A 20,189-nucleotide genomic window follows, 5' to 3' on the forward strand; every position below is an offset into this window, starting at 1 on the left:
ATGATGGAATAACTTGTTAATTGAGAAAAATTAACTCAATTGATGGGTTAATTGATCAGGAACTAAATTGTAAAAACTGAAAAGGTTGGGTGAATGTGTAAATTCAAAAATTGAAAGGCATAAATTGTTAAGTGAATTAGAGTTGAATTTGATGTTGATGAATGGAAAATTTTATATTATAGATCAAGAACCCGAAGATAAACGTGGAAAAGAGAAATTAACAGATTAGTCCCTGAATTTCTACAACTTCTACAAACTACCTTAGGTAAGTTCATATGGTTGAACTTTCATGATTAATTGTTAATTTAGGAATGATATAATGTATTATTTCATATTTTGTTATTGAATTATGATTATTGTAAATATATGAAATAATGTATTATTTCATATTTTGTTATTGAGTACAATCGTCTCATGACACAAGATGAATTGATGAATAAGACCATGGTTGGACCATGGCAATGTTTAAATATAAGACCATAGCTAAGCTATGGCATCTTAATGATAAGACCATAACTGGGTATGGTACTACGAGTGTAAGACCATGGTAGGGCCATGGCAATATATGTGTAAGACCATAGTTGGACTATGGCATCAATAAAATGATGTACTCAAATTCGTAAGACGTTTTCTAATTTGAAAAAGATTGGTAAGTGTAATGTGATACTAATGTGATAGAATTTAAATAGTTATTGATATTGAGCTCAATCAAGGGAATTCATCATTTGAAGTTGTGAATGGTAGGAATCATTAATGAAATGTTTGTTTAATGATATATATATGTTATAGTATGTTCGGTAAGATTTATTTTAAAACCAATGAACTTACTAAGCTTCATTAAGCTTACTTGTGTCATCGAATGTTCTTTGTCGATTTTCAATAAGTTTGGAGGATCGGATCAACACATCGAGCAACACTATCTAGATTACTCCGGTAGACTTTTTTATACATCTTATGGTTTATATGGCATGTATAGGGCTGAATTAGAAAATTGCTAAACTTGCAACATGGTTATGAATGATATATATGTATATGTTTGTATGCATGTATTTAGTAGTAGTTTTTAGTAATCAATGAATGGAGTATTATGGTAAGTTTATGCAAATAAGTCTTGTGATTACATATTATGTTTAAGACATGGTTTTTGCTTGTATTGGTTGCTTGGTTGGGATATATTGATGTATATCAATGTTGTGTGTAGGTTAATATTAAAAAGGATGAGAAAAGTGGCCATAAAATGGCTTATTTTTGTCTACACGGGCATGTGTCTCATCCATGTGTGACATATGGCTTGGCACATGGGCATGTGTTCGGCCATGTGTCCCTTACACCTTGAAATTTCAAAAACAGAATGCTCAGGTTTTTGCACACGGCCTGGCACACAGGCGTGTGACCCCTGCACTTAGCATACGACCTAGCACACAGACGTGTGATTGGCCGTGTGTCACAAGTCAGAGAATTACACGGGTAAGGACACAGGCTGGGACATGGCCGTGTGTCTCATTTTGAATGTCTACATGGCCTAAGACACGAGCGTGTCTCCTGGTTGTGTGAACCACACATGATTTGGCCACACGGGCGTGTGTCCCCTGCTCCTAAGAAAAATTTTGAGATTTTGGAAAAAAATTCTTGAGTGTTCAGTTTCGTCTCGATTCATTTCTAAAGTGTATATTGGGCCTCAATGGCCCATCTAAGAGACAATATGAGTGTTTTATGATTGATTCTTGATATGAATAATATTGGTTGTGAAATGTCTGTAATTAATCTATAAAGTCTGGTAACGTTCCGTAGCTCTATTTCGGCGACAGATAAGGGTTAAGGGTGTTACATTTATTGGTATCAGAGCTTTGGTTTAGCCAATTCTCAGAATGAATGTAACGTGTAAAGTGCCTAGAAATACATGCCATATAAATCTGTGATAGTGTGATGTGTATGATCCGATCTAATTTTTATTTTTCTTATAGATTGTAAAGATGTCTGATAGATCCGAACATACTGAACATGATGAAGCTAATATCATAGTACAAACATTTGAACGTGGGACAAGTAATAATGTCTCAATTTCTCCGGTGCAAGAATAGGAACTCAAAAATATGTTTTATGGGTTTATGAATCAATGGTTTAATGAGTTGATGCAAAAATGAAATCAGGCTTAGCAACCTCCCCTCCTTACTGTACCATCTGTAGCACCCCTGGTTGTACCTCCAGCTATTTCTGTAACTGAATCAAGTAAGCGTACTCCGGTAGAAAAACTTAAAAAGTTTGGGGCTAAAGAATTTCGGGGCAAGTCAGATGATGATCCCCTCAAAGCTGAGTATTGGCTTTGGAATACAGTTAGAGTTTTTGAAGAAATGGCTTGTCCTCTATATGATTATTTGAGATGTGTTGTTTTCTTACTGAAAGAGGAAGCATATAATTGGTGGATGACCATTGTGGTTATGGCACCGAAAGAGAAAATCACTTGGGAATTTTTCCAGAATAAATTTAAAAAGAAATATGTCAGTAAGAGGTATCTGGATAAAAAGAAGAGAGAATTTCTTGACTTACGTCAAGGAAATTGAATAGTAGCTAAATACGAGAGAGAATTCGTATACCTCAGTAGATATATTTGAGAAATTGTATCAACCAAAGAAGAAATATGTATTTGGTTTGAGGAAAGGTTAAATGATGAAATCAGAATGATGATTAGGGGTACAGAGATACGGGAATATGTTGTTCTGTCAGATCGTGCTCAAAAAATGGAAGAGGTGTATAATAGAAAAATGCAGCGGGAGAGAAAGAATAAAGAATCCTATAAGAGAAGCTATTCCAAATCATTTTCAGCATTTCTGGCTAAAAATTCTATAGATGATTTCAATCGACCCAATTCAATGCCGGAAAGATCAAGTAAGAATAAGGTGACTCAATAGGATTTTGGGGTAACTATTAAACCTACAGCTAGAGTGGGCAGTGTACAGAATGCTCCCAGGCCTAGATGCAAATATTGTGGGAAAAATCACTCTGGTGAATGTAGGGGCAAGACATGAGCTTGTTATAAGTGCGAGGCTGCTGACCATTTTATTCGAGATTGTCCTCAACTGTTAGAAGATGAGTGAGAACAAAAAGAAAAGCGATTAGCCACTTCTCAAAAAAGTAAACGTTCGAGTCAAAGCAGTGCTACTAGGACTGCTCATTCGTGTATGAGAGATTCAGCTGCCCGGACAAAGGCTAGGGCACCTGCACGTACTTATGCTATCCGTGCAAGAGAGGAAGCAACAACTCTAGATGTAATTGCTGGTACTTTCTATCTTTTTCATTTTACTGTATATGCATTGATTGCCCCTGAGTCTATGCATTCTTATGTTTGCATTGCATTAGCATCAGAAAAGAAATTGTCTGTTGAACCTACTAATTGTGATGTTCAAGTCACTAATCCATTAGGCCAAAGTGTAATAGTTAATTTAGTATGTCGTGACTGTCCACTGAAAATAAAAGTTTGTGAATTCCTTACTGATTTGATGTTACTATCCTTTCAGGAATTTGATGGTATTCTGGGAATGGATTGGTTGACAAAGCATGATGCTATGGTAAATTGTAAAGAAAAACGGATTGATCTAAAATGTCAGACATGAGAGATGATTACTATTGAGGCTGCAAATTCGAAAAAAATTGTCAGAATTATTTCAGCTTTTTCAGCTCAGAGATTAATGCGGAAAGGTAATAAGGCATTTTTGCTTACATTCTTGATACTCGGGGTTCTGAATCGAAGTTAGAACGGTTACCAGTAGTTAATGAATTTACTGATGTGTTTCTTAAGGAATTGTCAGGTATACCACCAGATCGTGAGGTTGAGTCTGTAGTTGATGTAATTCTAGAAACAACTCTGATATCAATAACACCGTATAGAATGACACCTACCAAATTAAGGGAATTAAAGACACAGTTGCAAGAGTTATTAGACAAATGATTCATCAGACCGAGTATGTCTCCTTGGGGTGCACCTATCTTATTTGTGAAAAAGAAATATGGTTCTTTGAGACTGTGCATAGACTACAAACAGTTGAACAAGGTCACAATTAAAAATAAATATCCTTTACCTTGTATTGACGACTTGTTTGACCAACTAAAAGGCGTTGTAGTATTTTCAAAGATAGACCTCAGATCCGAGCATTATCAGGTGAAAGTTAAAGAATGTGATGTGCCGAAGACTGCTTTCAGAAGTCGGTATGGTCATTATGAGTTTTTGGTAATACTTTTTAGTTTAACTAATGCTCCTGCTACTTTTATAGATTTAATGAATCAAATTTTCCAATTATATTTGGATAGATTTGTGGTTGTGTTTATTGATGATATACTGATCTATTCTAAGATAGAATTCGAACATGCACAACACTTGATAATTGTATTACAGACTTTGAGGGAGAAACAATTGTATGCAAAGTTCAGTAAATGCGAATTTTGGCTTCACGAGGTTGGATTTTTAGGTCATATTGTATTAGTCGATGAAATTTGAGTTGATTTGAGTAAAGTTTCTATAGTGGTGAATTGGAAAACTCCAAAGAATATAACAGAAGTGCGAAGTTTTTTGGGCTTAACAGGATATTATCTCCACTTTGTCTAAAACTTTTCGATGATTGCTTTATCGATGACTCGATTGTTACAAAAAATGTTGAATTTGTTTGGTCTGGCCAGTGTCAACAGAGCTTTGATCAGTTGAAGAAAATGTTAACAGAAGCTCCGGTTTTGACTCAGCCAGAATAAGGTGTGCTATATACTGTATATAGTGACTCATCTCTAAATAGATTGGGTTGTGTTTTAATGTAGTCAGGAAAAATAGTGGCTTATGCTTCTTGGCAGTTAAAACCATATGAGAGGAATTCTCCCACATATGATCCGGAGTTGGCTGCAATTGTATTTGCTTTGAAAATCTAGAGGCATTATTTATATGGTGAAAAATGTTATGTGTACACATATCATAAAAGCTTGAAGTATTTGATGACTTAGAAAAAGTTGAACTTGAGACAGAGACGGTGGTTAGAGTTGTTGAAGGATTATGATTTTGTTATTGATTATCACCCGGGAAAGGCAAACTTGGTTGCTGACGCACTCAATCAAAAGTCATATTTGTTTGCACTTCGGGCGATAAACACTCATTTGTCTCTTAATGAAGATGGTTCTGTAATAACAGAATTAAGAACAAAACCTTTATTCCTTCAACAGATTCGGGAGTTGCAAGACGATGACCCAAAATTAGTGTTGAAAACACAGATGGTTCGGGACAATTTAAGTTCAGAATATAGCATTGATGATAGCAATATGTTACATTATCGCAATAGAATTTGTGTTCTGAATAATTCAGATCTGAAAAATGATATTCTTTCTAAAGCTCATAGTAGCATGTATCCCATTCATCTGGGTAGCACAAAAATGTATTGTGATTTGAAAAGAATGTATTGGTGACCGGGTATGATATCGAAAATTTGTGAGTTTGCAGCAAAGTGTTTGATTTGTTAGCAAGTCAAAGTAGAACATCAGGTACCAATGGGTTGGTTACATCCTGTCATGATTCCTGAATGGAAATGGGGGCATTTCACGATGGATTTTGCATTTGGGTTACTTATGACTCTGAGAAAGAAAGATTCGATTTGGGTAATTATGGATAAATTGACTAAGTCAACACATTTTATTCCAGTTAGAACAAACTTTTCACTTGAGAAGTTAGCAGAATTGTATATGTTTGAGATTGTAAGACTACATGGGGTTCCCACATTTATTATTTTAGATCGAGATCTGAGGTTCACATCGAGGTTTTGGAATAAAATACAAAGATCGTTGGGTACTAAGCTAAATTTCAGCATAACATTTCATCCTCAGACTGATGGGTAATTAGAACGAGTGATTCGGACTCTAGAAGACATGTTGAGATATTGTATACTTGAGTTTGGAGATAGTTGGGAAAGGTATTTCCCCTTGGCCGAATTTGCATATAATAATAGTTATTAGTCCAACATAAAAATGGCACCGTTTGAAGCTCTTTACAGAAGAAAATGTAAAACTCCATTGTATTGGTCTAAATTTTGTGAATCCAAGTTAGCTGGAGTCGACTTGATCCGAGAAACTGAATAAAAGCTCGAACCATCCGGGACAGTTTGAAAGCTACTTCAGACCGTCAGAAATCATATGCAGATTTGAAAAGAAGAGATATAGAATTTGCGGTTGGCGAACGAGTGTTCTTAAAAGTTTTACTGTGGAAGAAAGAGTTACGGTTTGGCAAAAAAGGGAAACAGATTCCAAGATTTGTTGGACCGTATAAGATAATCGAAAGAATTGGCCCTGTGGCTTATCAATTAGCTTTACTTCCAGAACTTGAGAAAATTCATAATATGTTCCATGTATCCATGTTGAGATGTTACAAATCAGATCCTTCACACATGATTCCTCATAATGAAATTAAGTTACAACATGATATGACGTATTCAGAAGAATCGGTGAAGATTTTGGCTCGAGAGGTTAAAAAATTACAGAATAAACGAGTATTGTAACACCCCTCACCCGTATTCAATACCGGAATAGGGTTACGGTGTAACGACCCAAATTCCAGTGGTGTCGGAATAGTAATTCGAGATTGCTAAATCTAAAAAATGAGTAGAAAATATTGATAATTTAATGAAAATAAGTTATATGTGAAGTTAGAAAAATGATTGAAATAGTGAATAGTATTTATTATATAAAAACTAAATAATTTAGAAGTGAAAAATGAGGTATCGAGACCTCAAAATATTAAACCGAGCCATAAATATTTTATAAATATTTATCGAGTGTTAGTAAGTTAGTATTAAAGTTTCGTCAAGAAATTTTAAGGTTTCGGTAGTTAATTGGGTAAAAAGGACTAAATTGAATTAAGTGTAAAATTGTGAAATGTGATTAAATAGCTCTAGTAATAATTAAAGGAGGACTAAATAGGCAATTAAACACCTATTATTGGTCTGGACGGCATGTGTGTGCAGGAAATATTGAAATTAGGTGTGAAAAAGGGATAAAATTGCAAAAGAAGTAAAATTGAATAGTTAAAAAATGGGATGTAATTGGAAATCTAGAGATTTCTTCAATTTTCTTCATCCTCTTCAGCTAAAAACAGCCATTAAAGAAACCTTAAAGCTGGTTTTTCATATTTTTACTACAAGTAAGTTCAAATCTTGATTATTTCTTGAAATTTTTATGTTTTTGGGACTTCTACAACTAGGTCCTATTATCTAATTCATTAGTTTTTGATTTCATGGTTGATTTTGAAAGTTTCCATAAATAAGTGCTGGAAGTTTATGATGATTTAGCATGGAATTAAAGCTTTAATTTGTTTATATGTTGATTTTATTAAAAGAATTATATAGAAAGTGAATTTTGGGGACCTAATTGTAAAAGAGCTTGAAATTAGGGTTTTATGTGAAATTTGAAATTTAAATGGTTTTAAAGTAACATAAAATGTTTAAGAAAAGTGTTAATTGAGAAGAAAATGTTCTATTGATGAGTTAATTGGTTAGGGACCAAATTGTGAAATTGTGAAATTTGGGGTAAAAGTGTAATTTTATAAAATTAAAATGAATGCTAATTAATGAATGATTTTGCAATTATAGATCAAGAGATTGAAGTGAATCGTGGAAAGGAGAAAATAGTCGAATAATTTTCTCGAACTTCTACAACTATTGCGAATTACCTCAGGTAAGTTCATGTGGCTAAATTTTAGTGATCATTGTTATTCTTATGAATTTTATAATGAGTTATACTATATGATTATGATAAAACCATGAACAATGTAAAAATATGAAATTCAAGAAATGATCAAATTGAATGAAACATCGGACTGAGTACTTCTGTCAAGTGACAAACGATGAATTATGGAAAAAGACCATGTTTGGACCATGGAAACAAGTGATAAGCGATATTTGTATAAGACCATAGCTGGGCTATGGCATCAAAAAACAAAGGATAAGTGATTTCCGTATAAGACCATAGCTGGGCTATGGCTTCAGATTAATGTGATACAAGTGATCCGTATAAGACCATAGCTGGGCTATGGCATCGGAAAATAATGATAAGTGCTCCCGTGTAAGACCATATCCGGGATGTGGCGTCGGTATGATATATGACTTGTGTAAGACCATGGATGGGTCATGGCTTCGAAAAGTGAAACGTGATCATATGTAAGTCCATAGTTTTACTATGGGAAAGTGAAGACGAAGTACTCAATTTCGTATAGTTTCTTAATTTGAAAAGAGATGGTAAACGATAAATGGGCCCATAAGAATGAAGCTTAAGTGTGAATAATATTAAATGGAATTAACTTGGTTTGTGAATGACAGGAGAAATTAGTAAATTTTAAAATATACAAATGCTTTTCCATATTTGGTAAGTTTACATTCTAAGCCTATGAACTTATTAAGCTTTCACAAGCTTACTTGAATGTGTTTGACATGTCTTGTAGATTAACGTGGAGTTGGAGGATCGGATCATCACCAAGAATCACACTATCCACACGTTCTCCGGTAGTTTTTGGATTATTATCTTTTGATTTATATGGCATGTATAAGTATTTAGTTGGATAAAGTTATAGATGGTTAAAGTATACAAAAGGGATGATATATGTGTATGAAACTAGTTTAATGGTTAACTAGTAGTGTGTTAATACATAATGCATGTTTTGGGCATAAAATGATTGATTGGTTGGTTGGAATTAGTATAATTGTGTTTAAATGCAGGTAATGGATGAATGGGTGAGAAAAGTGGCAAAAAACGGCCTATTTTCGTCCACAAGGGTAAACACACGGGCGTGTGTCTAGGCCGTGTGTGACACACGGTAAGCCCACGAGCGTGTGATATGACTGTTTTTCCCCTGTATCCTTAAATATGAAGTCAGGATAGTACACGGGCCAAAGACACGGCCGTGTGTCTTGGTCGTGTGAAGAACACGGGTTTTAAGAACGGTCGTGTGTCAAAATTGTGTGAAAATGGCTGAAAAACGGTGAAAATCAATTTACCACACGGTCTAGTCACATAGGCGTGTGCCCAAGCCGTGTGCCCCTTTGATACTTAAGAAAATACAAGTTAGAATTTACACGGGTTGGCCACACGGTCATGGGATCCCCACAGGCTGGCCACATGCCCATGTCTCAGGCCACACGGGCGTGTGCGCCTATCTTCAAGGAAAAAATTCCAACATTGCCATTTAACCCTGAACCACTTCCAAAGCATGTATTGGGCCCCATAGGCCCATATTAGGGACTTTGTGGTAAAATTTGAAAAGAATTGACGTGGAATGCAAAATTTATGACTCAGTTTTGTATAAATGTTAGTGTATAAGTCTGATAATGCCTCGTAACCTTATTTCGGTAACGGATACGAGTTAGGGGTGTTACATACGAAGCATTACAGGGCATATTATTCAATTAAACATACATTTCACATACATTTTCAAATTTCATGTAATCATCATTCACATTGTCCCTAATACGAGCCTATGAGCCCCAAAATATACATTAGGAGTGGTTTGGGACTAAATCGATAACTCAAAAAAATTGGCAACACTTAGAATTTTTTTGCAAAATACAGGGGACACACGCCCATGTGCCCGGTCGTGTGTCTCACACGGCCGTGTGAACATTCAAGATGGGATCACATGGCCGTGTCCAGCCCGTGTCTGACCTCGTGTAACTCTTTGACTTTGGTCACATGGCCAACCACATGCCCGTGTGCCCTTCGAAATGGCCACACACGCCTATGTGCCAGGCCATGCCAAACCTGGAGGGTATACTGACTTATGCCACACGGCCAAGTCACACGCCCGTGTGCTGGGCCATGTGGAGCATACTGACTTGATTTCTAATTAAATACCAGGGGACACACGGCCGTGTAACGTGACTGTGTGTCACACAAAGCTGAGACACACACCCATGTCTTTGCCCGTGTGGACAAAAATAGGCAATTTACCAAGCCATCTTGCCACTGAAATTTGCATACACCTACACCAAACCAAATGGAACCAAACATGACATAAATAAGCATTCATCCAATCTCAAATAAGTTTAATTCATGCCATTTCAATACCAACAACCCAAGGTACACAAATACCACAATGTGCCATTCAATTTCATACCAAACCTTACTTTCACAAATCATCAATGTGGATACTTCCAAGTATGCATCATTTTGCCTAAACTCATAAGCATACCAATTCTCAAATATCAACCATTTACCACAATCATTTGCGTAACAATTATCAACACAAGACAAAGGCCATTTACACATATAAATATAACCAAATCAACCAAAATAAGCCAACTCTCATGGCTATATACAAAACCAAACACTAAACATTTACAAGCCAATCCAAATGGTTAAATTCATTACCAAACTATATACCAAAATAACCAAAGCTCTTATACATGCCATATATCCCAAAAACATAGTTTCGAAAGTACCAAAGTGATATCTTGATAGTGTGATGAGGTCTCCAACGATTACCAAACCTGAGCTAGCTTTGATTTCACTATAAAACACGGAAAAATAAACAATGTAAGCTATAAAGCTTAGTAAGCTCGTATGAAATAATAAGAAAAACTCACCGTTCAATTACCATTCAATAATATGAACATAACATAGTACAAAAGATTTAATCACAATGTTAACATATACTCAAACACATAATTCACCATGAACTCATCACTTCCATAGATTCAATGCTTATATAGTTTCCGTACATACCTGTACTGATACATATCTATTTCTTATCATTTCATATCTACAATATACCCATCAAACCATTCAGAATAATATTGGATACCTGGGAATCTCGCACCCTAAGTGACACATACATAGCCAAAGCTATCACAATCTCATATCATATATAATACTCACTCTCGAGCTATTAACGGGTCTGCTTACACAAGCTGACGGTCATGACGAAGCTACATAGTGCTGCTCACACAAGCTGACAAGAATCCGTAACACATACTAGATAACTCAGCCACTGGTAGTACGTACGGACCAACACCCAAATCACATAACCCCTAATGACATGTCATTCATATCCTAATCTGTTCCTAAGGTTCAACTGGGATTTCTCATTTGTCGAATCGTCGTTGAACATATCGGCAAGGTTGTATACACAATTTATTCAATATTAAATCATTTAAAACACAATTATAATAATGCTTATTAACATACGAACTTAACTCGATTGCAAAAAGGGCGAAATAAATTGATTAGTCCGACACTTTGTTTTTCTCCTGATCTAAATGCGAATTTAATTTTTCTTGATCTAAATGTAGTCAAAATTAACTTATTTAATTATAATTATATTCAATTTAGTCCAAAATACACATTAAATCAACTTTACATTTTTACCCCAAATATTTCAAAATTTTTACAATTTAGTCCTTATCTCTTAAAAATACAAATTCATGCAATTCAACCTATACCCATACTAGCCGAATTTAAATTAAGTCCCTAGCAGCCCATATTTTTCATTTATTTCACAATTCAACCACAAAATTTCAATATTTCTCAATTAAATCCCTAAATGACAATTTTGTCAAAAATTACTTTACAAATGTTGTTTATCTAGCAACAAGCATACATTGTCTATCATAAAACATCAAAATATACGTATATTCATCAATGGAAAAACCCTAAAACTTTAACAGTTTTGCAAATTAGCCCCTAGGCTACTAGATTAAACTGCAACAATTTCAAAAATATAGAAATCATTAAAAATGGGACAAAAATGAACTTACATGCACTAGAAAACCTGACCAAACCTTCAAGCATCATCCATGGAGTTTATTTAGGTCTAATTTTAGTTAGGAGGAAGATGGACAAAGAAAATTTGGTTTTATTTTACATAATTTTAATTTATAAGTAATTTACTTATTTAACCTTAATTAAATAACCTTCCAAGCCATTAAAAGATGTCCATATTTGTTCACTAACTTTATAAATGGTCTAATTACAACATAATGACCTCCAATTTAAGGTTCTATAGCTATTAGAAACCTTTAGCTAATAGAACACAAGTTTTATACTTTACGCGATTTAGTCATTTTTATCAAATTAAACACTCAAACGATAAAATTTCTTAACGAAATTTTCAAAAAATCATATTATCATTCTTTAAACATTAAAATAATGATAAAATAATTATTTTGACCTTGGATTTGTGGTCCCGAAACTACTATTCCAATTTGACTAAAAACGGACTGTTACAAGTATTGTTAGTTAAAGTGTTGTGGCATCGTCATGGTTCGGAGGAGGCAACCTGGGAAACTAAAAAATCAATGAGATCATAGTATCCAAACTTATTCTCAAGTAACAAATTTTGAGGACGAAATTTCCTAAAGGGGGGAGAGTTGTAATAGCCCAATTTTCAGTGGGTTCGGAAACAGTGATTCGAGATCACTAAAATCTGATAAGTGAGTTTGAAAATTTTATTTTTTAGTGTTTATGAGCCAATTGTGAATTTAGGAAAGCTATGAAATAATGATTTGTGCTTTAGAAATAATTATTAGGTTAATTAGTCTCGAAAACGAGGTATCGAGACCTCAATTTCATAAAACAAGCCATAAATATTTTTATAAATATTTACAGAGTGTAATTGGGTTAGTATTAAATTTTTGTTTGGAAATTTTAACGTTTTAATAGTTAATTAATTAAAAAGGACTAAATTGAAAAAGGTGTAAAATTTGCTAAAGTGATTAAATAGCACAAGTGCTAAATAAGAGAGGACCAAAAAGAAAATTAAACCCCGATTAGAAGACTTAGATGGCACAAGTAGGAAAAAAAATCAGGAAATTGGATGAAATAAGGGCAAAATTGGAAATTTTGTAAAGTAACTAAATAAAACAAAGACCAAACTGAATTTCTAGACATTTCTTCATCAATCTTCAGCCAAAAACAGCTATAGAAAATCCCTTAGAGATGGTGTTTCCTATTTTTACTCCATGTGAGTTTAATTCTTGCTCTTTTCTTGAAATTTTTATGTTTTTGAGACTTTTACAACTAGGTCCAACTATATGTTTCATTTGCTTTTGATTTCATGGGTATTTTGAAAGTTACCATTAATGAGTGTTGTATATTTATGATGAATTAACATGGAATTGAAGCTCTAATTTTGTTATGTGATGATTTTATTGAGTGATTTTAATAGAAATTGATTTTTAGGACTAAATTGTGAAGAATAAAAGAATTAGACTTTTTAGTGAATTTATATGAATAAAAGGTTTAAAAATATCTTATAATGATGGAATAACTTGTTAATTGAAAAAACTTAACTCAATTGATGGGTTAATTGATCAGGGACTAAATTGTAAAAATTGAAAATATTAGGGTAAATGTGTAAATTCAAAAATTGAAAGGCATAAATTGTTAAGTGAATTAGAATTGAATTTTAAGCTGATTAATGGAAAATTTTATATTATAGATTAAGAACCCGAATATAAACGTGGAAAACAGAAATCAAAATATTGGTCCTTGAATTTCTACAACTTCTACAAACTACCCTAGGTAAGTTCATATGGTTGAACTTTCATGATTAATTGTTAATTTAAGAACGATATATTGTATTATTTCATATTTTTGTTATTGAATTATGATTATTGTAAATATATGAAAATTGAATTGAAAGTTCAAATTAAGTGGAACACAAGATTAAGTACGATCGTCTCGTGACACAAGATGAATTGATGGATAAGACCATGGTTGGACCATGGCAATGTTTAAATGTAAGACCATATCTGGGCTATGGCATCCTAATGATAAGACCATAACTGGGTTATGGCACTATGAGTGTAAGACCATGGTCGGGCCATGGCAATATATGTGTAAGACCATAGTTGGACTATGGCATCAATAAAACGATGTACTCAAATCCGTAAGACGTTCTCTAATTTGACAAAGATTGGTAAGTGTAATGTGGTACTAATGTGATAGAATTTAAGTAGTTATTGATATTGAGCTCAATTAAGGGAATTCATCATTTGAAGTTGTGAATGGAAGGAATCGCTAATAAAATGCTTGTTTAATGATATGTATGTTATAGTATGTTCGGTAAGATTTATTTTAAAACCAATGAACTTACTAAGCTTCATTAAGCTTATTGTGTCATCAAATGTTCTTTGTAGATTTGTAAGAAGTTTGGAGGATCGGATCAACACATTGAGTCACACTATCTAGATTACTTCGGTAGAATTTGTTTTACATCTTACGGTTTATATGGCATGTATAGGGTTGGTTTAGAAAAGAGTTAAACTTGTAACATGGTTGTAAATGATATATATGTATATGTTTGTATGCATGTATTTAGTAGTAGTTTTTAGTAATCAATGAATGGAGTATTATGGTAATTTTATGCAAATAAGTCTTGTGATTACATATTATGTTTAAGACATGATTTTTGCTTGTATTGGTTGCTTGGTTGGTATATATTAGTGTATATCAATGTTGTGTGCAGGTTAATATTAAAAAGGGTAAGAAAAATGACTTAAAATGGCTTATTTTTTTCCACACAGGCAAAGACATTGGCGTGTGTCTCAACCGTATGTGACACACGGCCTGGCACATGGGCATGTGGTCCGGCCATGTGTCCCTTGCACCTTAAAATTTCAAAACAGAATGCCCAAGTTTTTGCACATGGCCTGGCACATATGCCTAAGTTTTTGCACATGGCCTGCCACATGGGCATGTGACCCCTACACTTAGCATACAACCTAGCACATGGGCGTGTGATTGGCCATATTTCACAAGTCAGAGAGTTACACGGGTAAGGACACGGGCCGGGACACAACCACGTGTCTCATTTTGAATACCTATACGGCCTAAGACACGGGTGTGTATCCCTTGCTCCTAATAAAAATTTTGAGATTTTGGGAAAAATTTCTTGAGTGTTTGGTTTAGTCCTAATTCGCTTCTAAAGTGTATATTAGGCCTCGAGGGCCCATTTAAAGGAAATATGAGTGTTTTATGATTGATTCTTGATATGAATAATAAAGGTTGTAAAATGTCTGTAATTAATCTATAAAGTCCAGTAATGCTCGGTAGCCCTGTTCCGACGGCGAATAAGGGTTAGGGGTGTTATAGGTTGTCGGTCATTTTACCTTTTAACAAAATGACAGCCCCACGAGACACCTTAATGCTGCTCGACTCAATGTTGATTTTGCAACCTTTCAAGTCTAAAATATTCAAATAGACGAAATTCTTTCGTAAATCAGGTACATACCTAACATCTAAAAGTGTTCTAATCGTCCTATCGTGCATCCTAATTTTAACAGTATCAATACTAATTACCTTATTGGATGAATCGTTTCCTATGTGCACAACTCCACATTCAACCAAACTATATGTGGAGAACCATTCTCTATTGGGACACTTGTGGAAAGAACATCCTGAATCTAGGATCCACTCGGACGTAAGCTTGGAGCTTTCACTTGTTGACACTAACAAGAAATCACCACCACTTTTATTGGCTAAATTAGCACTAGCTACATCTTTCTTGATACTCTCAGTAGCATTTTTATTTCGCAATTTATAACAATCTGCTTTGACGTGACCTAACTTTTTACAATAGCGACACCTTTTGTCTCGCTTCTTTGATGCTACAAAAATAGAAGCTTGCCTATCTGCTTTGCTATCCGAACCAAACTCATTTTTGAGTTTTTTTTTTTTACTCAAAAAATGACCCTTTACATCTTTGAACGAGAGTTTGTCTCTGCCATAAATCAGGGTCTCCTTGAAAGACTTGTATGTAGGGGGTAAAGAACACAATAATAATATAGCCTGATCTTCATCGTCAATGTGAACCTCAACATTATTTAAATCATTTAAAATGGTAATGAATTGACTGATGTGATATCTAAGAAAATCACCTTTATTCATGCAAAATGTAAATAGACGTTGTGTCAATACTAAACAATTAGCTAGAGACTTAGTTCCATAAAGAATTTCTAACATTTTCCACAAGGCGAATGAGGTCTTCTCCATCAATACCTCCTGCAATACCCTATTAACGAGGCACAACTAGATTGCAGACATGGTCTTTTCATCTAGCTCTTCCCATTCTGGCTGATCTAGATTCTTGAGCTTTTTCCCAATAACGACCTTCTTCAGGCCGATTTGAACTAGAAGGTCATCATCCAAACTTGCCACAAATTGAAATTGTGACACCATCGAATTTCTCAATGTCAAACCTTGTTGTTGTCATCTCTGAACTGGTTGATCTACGAAAATTGAACTAACTCTAATACCACTTGTTGGTAATCGACCTGATTAAACAAAGAACAAGTAAAAATAGCATAATAAATTGAGAAATTAAACACACAAATTTAAGGTGAAAAAACCCCTTCAAAGAGGATAAAAAAACCACAGGTAAAGATAATTTTACTATAATGGTAAAATAACGAAGAGTACAAAAGATGGAGATAAAACTAAATCCCCAAAACCCAAAAACAAAAAACCCTCAAGACATAAACACAAAATTCTCCAATAGTATTATGAGTTTTAATCTCTAATGGGGTGTATTTTTCTAAGGTTGTAAAAGCCTATTTATAAGCTAAATTCATAGGTCAAATAAATTATGCTAATAAATGCTAAATATATTATACTAATAAATACTAAATCTTCTAGAAAAAAATATATATCTTGTTTAATTAACTTGACTTGCAAGCAATCTCTTATTTGACTGAAATATGAGGCATACTCAACAAGATACAATAATAGGTTTTTGTAACACCCCTAACCCGTATCTATCGCCGGGCTAGGGTTAAGAGGTATTACCGAATATATTAGATTATTTAGCAATCAAAATTCATACATCATTATTTCATAATAAAAAATCAACATAAAGTCCCTTTCTTAGGTCAACGAGACCTTAAACATACATTAAAAAGAGGTCGGGACTAAACCGAACACATACAAAAAATTTTCTGAAACTTAATATTTTTCAAAGTTACGGAGGTCAATGCCTGTGTGGTCAGGCCGTGTGCCTCACATGGCATTAGCCACGCCCATGTGTCTAGGCCATGGCAAAACAGAACATACATGCTGACTTATCCACACGGCCGAAAGACACCCCCGTGTGTCTAGCCCGTGGTCGAAACTGACTTGGCCACACGGCCTAACACACGCCCGTATGTGCGCTACTGTGTGATCTGCCCAGGCTTACTTCGAAATAGCCCTCGAGCAACACGGCAGAGACACATGCCCGTGTCTCTGCTCGTGTGGGCACAAAATAGGCCATTTACAAGGCCAAAATAACACCCAATTTGAGTCTCCATACAAGCATCATTCAAGCATCAATATACCATATTTTCAGCTAATTTCAATCTCAAAACATACACCATTCAAGTCATGTAATCGTCAATCTATTTCATGCTCAAAATCTATACCAAAAATACCAAAATCATAAGCCAAATTCATTCAATCATACATTACCAACATCTCAATTTCTTATCTATCTTCATGCCAAACTTATACCAAAATTAACAATTAAGCACATACCAAATTGACCATTTCATTTAGTCATTCATATGCATCAAATCATACTATTTTCTCATTGCATAAACCATAACAAAACCAAACCATATTCACATTCATTATCAGGTCATATCACTAGGCAGAACATATATTTACATCTCTAAACATATTCACATACTTCTAACTTATACATGCCACATAACCAAATCTCAAAACATCATTTACCGAATGATAAACGAATAGTGTAATGACGTCTCCATCGACTTCCAACCCGATCAGATCTCCGAATATCTATAAACATAGGAAAAATACACAGAATAAGCTTTGAGAGCTTAGTAAGCCATAAGCAAATAAATTTTCACAAGATCATATATATAATTCAACTTGAATACGCCAAATTTAGTTAACTTCATACATATATTCAATCACCTATCTTATATAATCCAACGTCACCACATTAAGTGACTTCATTAGGTTTATTTATCGGTGAACATTTAAACCATGCTTTCAATTTCAAATAACGGCCATTAGACCATTCATATAAATTAAGCTTGCACAATTTCATTACATATCCAATCGAAACATGGTCATTTATTACCTTTTATACATAGAAATATACCAATTTCTTTTTATGCATTTCAAAACCCGAATAACCATAACAAATACACATCCAAACCATGTTCCATTTTTCATAATTCTCATGTCCGAAACATAGGATAAAAATTTCATATAACGAGCATATATAACACATCGTTCATTGTCATATATTTCACATATCGTCATTTGAATCATACTCACATTTCATATACAAATCACATGTACCTGAATCATATATGGCAAAACACAATTGTAATTCCATATTTCTCATATAATTCATTTTATCATAGTTCACTTGCTAGTATCCACACCTCATTTTCACATAGATTATATCTCAACTAATCATAATCATTCTCACTTTCATTGCTTAATTTCATATACATCGCAACATACCTGATTCAGATGCACATTCATATACTCATTTATTTCTCGGAATGTCCATTGAACCGTTCAAAATCAATAAGGATACTCAAATAGCACATAAGCTCGTACAATGCCAATGTCCCAGACGTGGTCTTACATGTAATCAATATCGATGCCACTGTCCCAGATATGGTCTTACACGAAATTAAATATGATGTTGATGTCCTAGACATGGTCTTATATGTAATCTTTAATCGATGTCAGTGTCCCAGACACGGTCTTATACGATATCTCAAGTCGATGCCAACGTCCCAGATGTGGTCTTACATGAAATTATATCTCAGAATCCTATGTCATGGCATATGTATCCTCTACTATTCCTATGGTTCGTACGGGGCTTTCAAATGTCATAATTCTATCGATTCAAGCTCGTAACTAGTTCTTCAACTCCCAATTCAATTTGACATATACACATATATTTATTATAATTCAATTCAGTACATATAACACATATACAATTGAATTTAACAACATTTATTTACTTATGAACTTACTTCGTACTAACACGAACGGACTGGAATGACTATTCTATAATTTTTGACTTTCCCCGATCCAATTCCAATTTTCTCATTTCTTAATCTAATTCAATACAAATTCAACTTATTTAATCACATATTCAATCAAATTCATCTAAAAACACATAAATAGGTTAATTTCACTTTTGCCCCATATTTTACATTTTTTGCAATTTAGTCCCTATTTCAAAAAACACAAAATATTCACAATTTAGTCCCTAGCAGCCTATTCCTTTCATTTATTTCACATTTTAACCCCTCAAAATATCATTTTCACAACTTAGCCCAAATTACTCAATTTCATCAAAAATTCAAAGACAAAACTTAGTTTCATCAATGGCATAACTCATAATCATCAACAAAATCAGAAATTGAGACATAGGCTTGATAGTATGTAGAGCAACGATTACAAAAACATAGAAATTATCAAAAATCGAACAAAAACGGACCTTTAATCAATCTTGGAAGTAGCCAAACCCTAAAACACCAGGTAAGCTTTCTTTTCTTTCTTAATATTAGGCCAACAATAGGATAATGAAGTCAATTTTTTATTTTATTTTATTTAATACATAATAATTATACTAATTACTATTATATCCTTAATGAATTTCATTTATAAACATAAAATAAATAGCTATAATGGGCCACTTACACCTCAAATGGTCTATTAACACTATAAGGACCTCACAATTAAGAAGACATAGCAAATAAGTACTTTAACAAATAGAAGGCCACTTTTACATTTTACGCGATTAAGTCCTTTTATCAAATTGAGCACACATTTGATTAAATTTTCATACGAAATTTTCACACATACTAATTCACATATAATAAGCACGAAAAATACTATTAAAATATTTTTTGACTTGAATTCGTGGTCCCGAAACCACTGTTCCGACTAGGGTCTAAACCGGGCTGTTACAGTTTCGTACTTTATAACTTAATCATTAGAATGGAATTCTCTATACCAAGCAAAGCCCTAACACTTAGCGTTATTTGAGAGGCCAAGTGCTATGGTGATGGTAGCCTTGTGTATTGGATGGGACGGTTTGATTTTGGATTAGATTAACTTGATTAGAGCTAGTTTCAAGTTTAAGTTATTTCAAATTCAAGTTCTTTTGGGTTTTGACGATTTTGGTTTAGAGTTTGAGATTTTCAAAT

Source organism: Gossypium arboreum, chromosome 11 (assembly GCF_025698485.1).
Source record: "Gossypium arboreum isolate Shixiya-1 chromosome 11, ASM2569848v2, whole genome shotgun sequence".
NCBI classification, from domain to species: Eukaryota; Viridiplantae; Streptophyta; class Magnoliopsida; order Malvales; family Malvaceae; genus Gossypium; species Gossypium arboreum.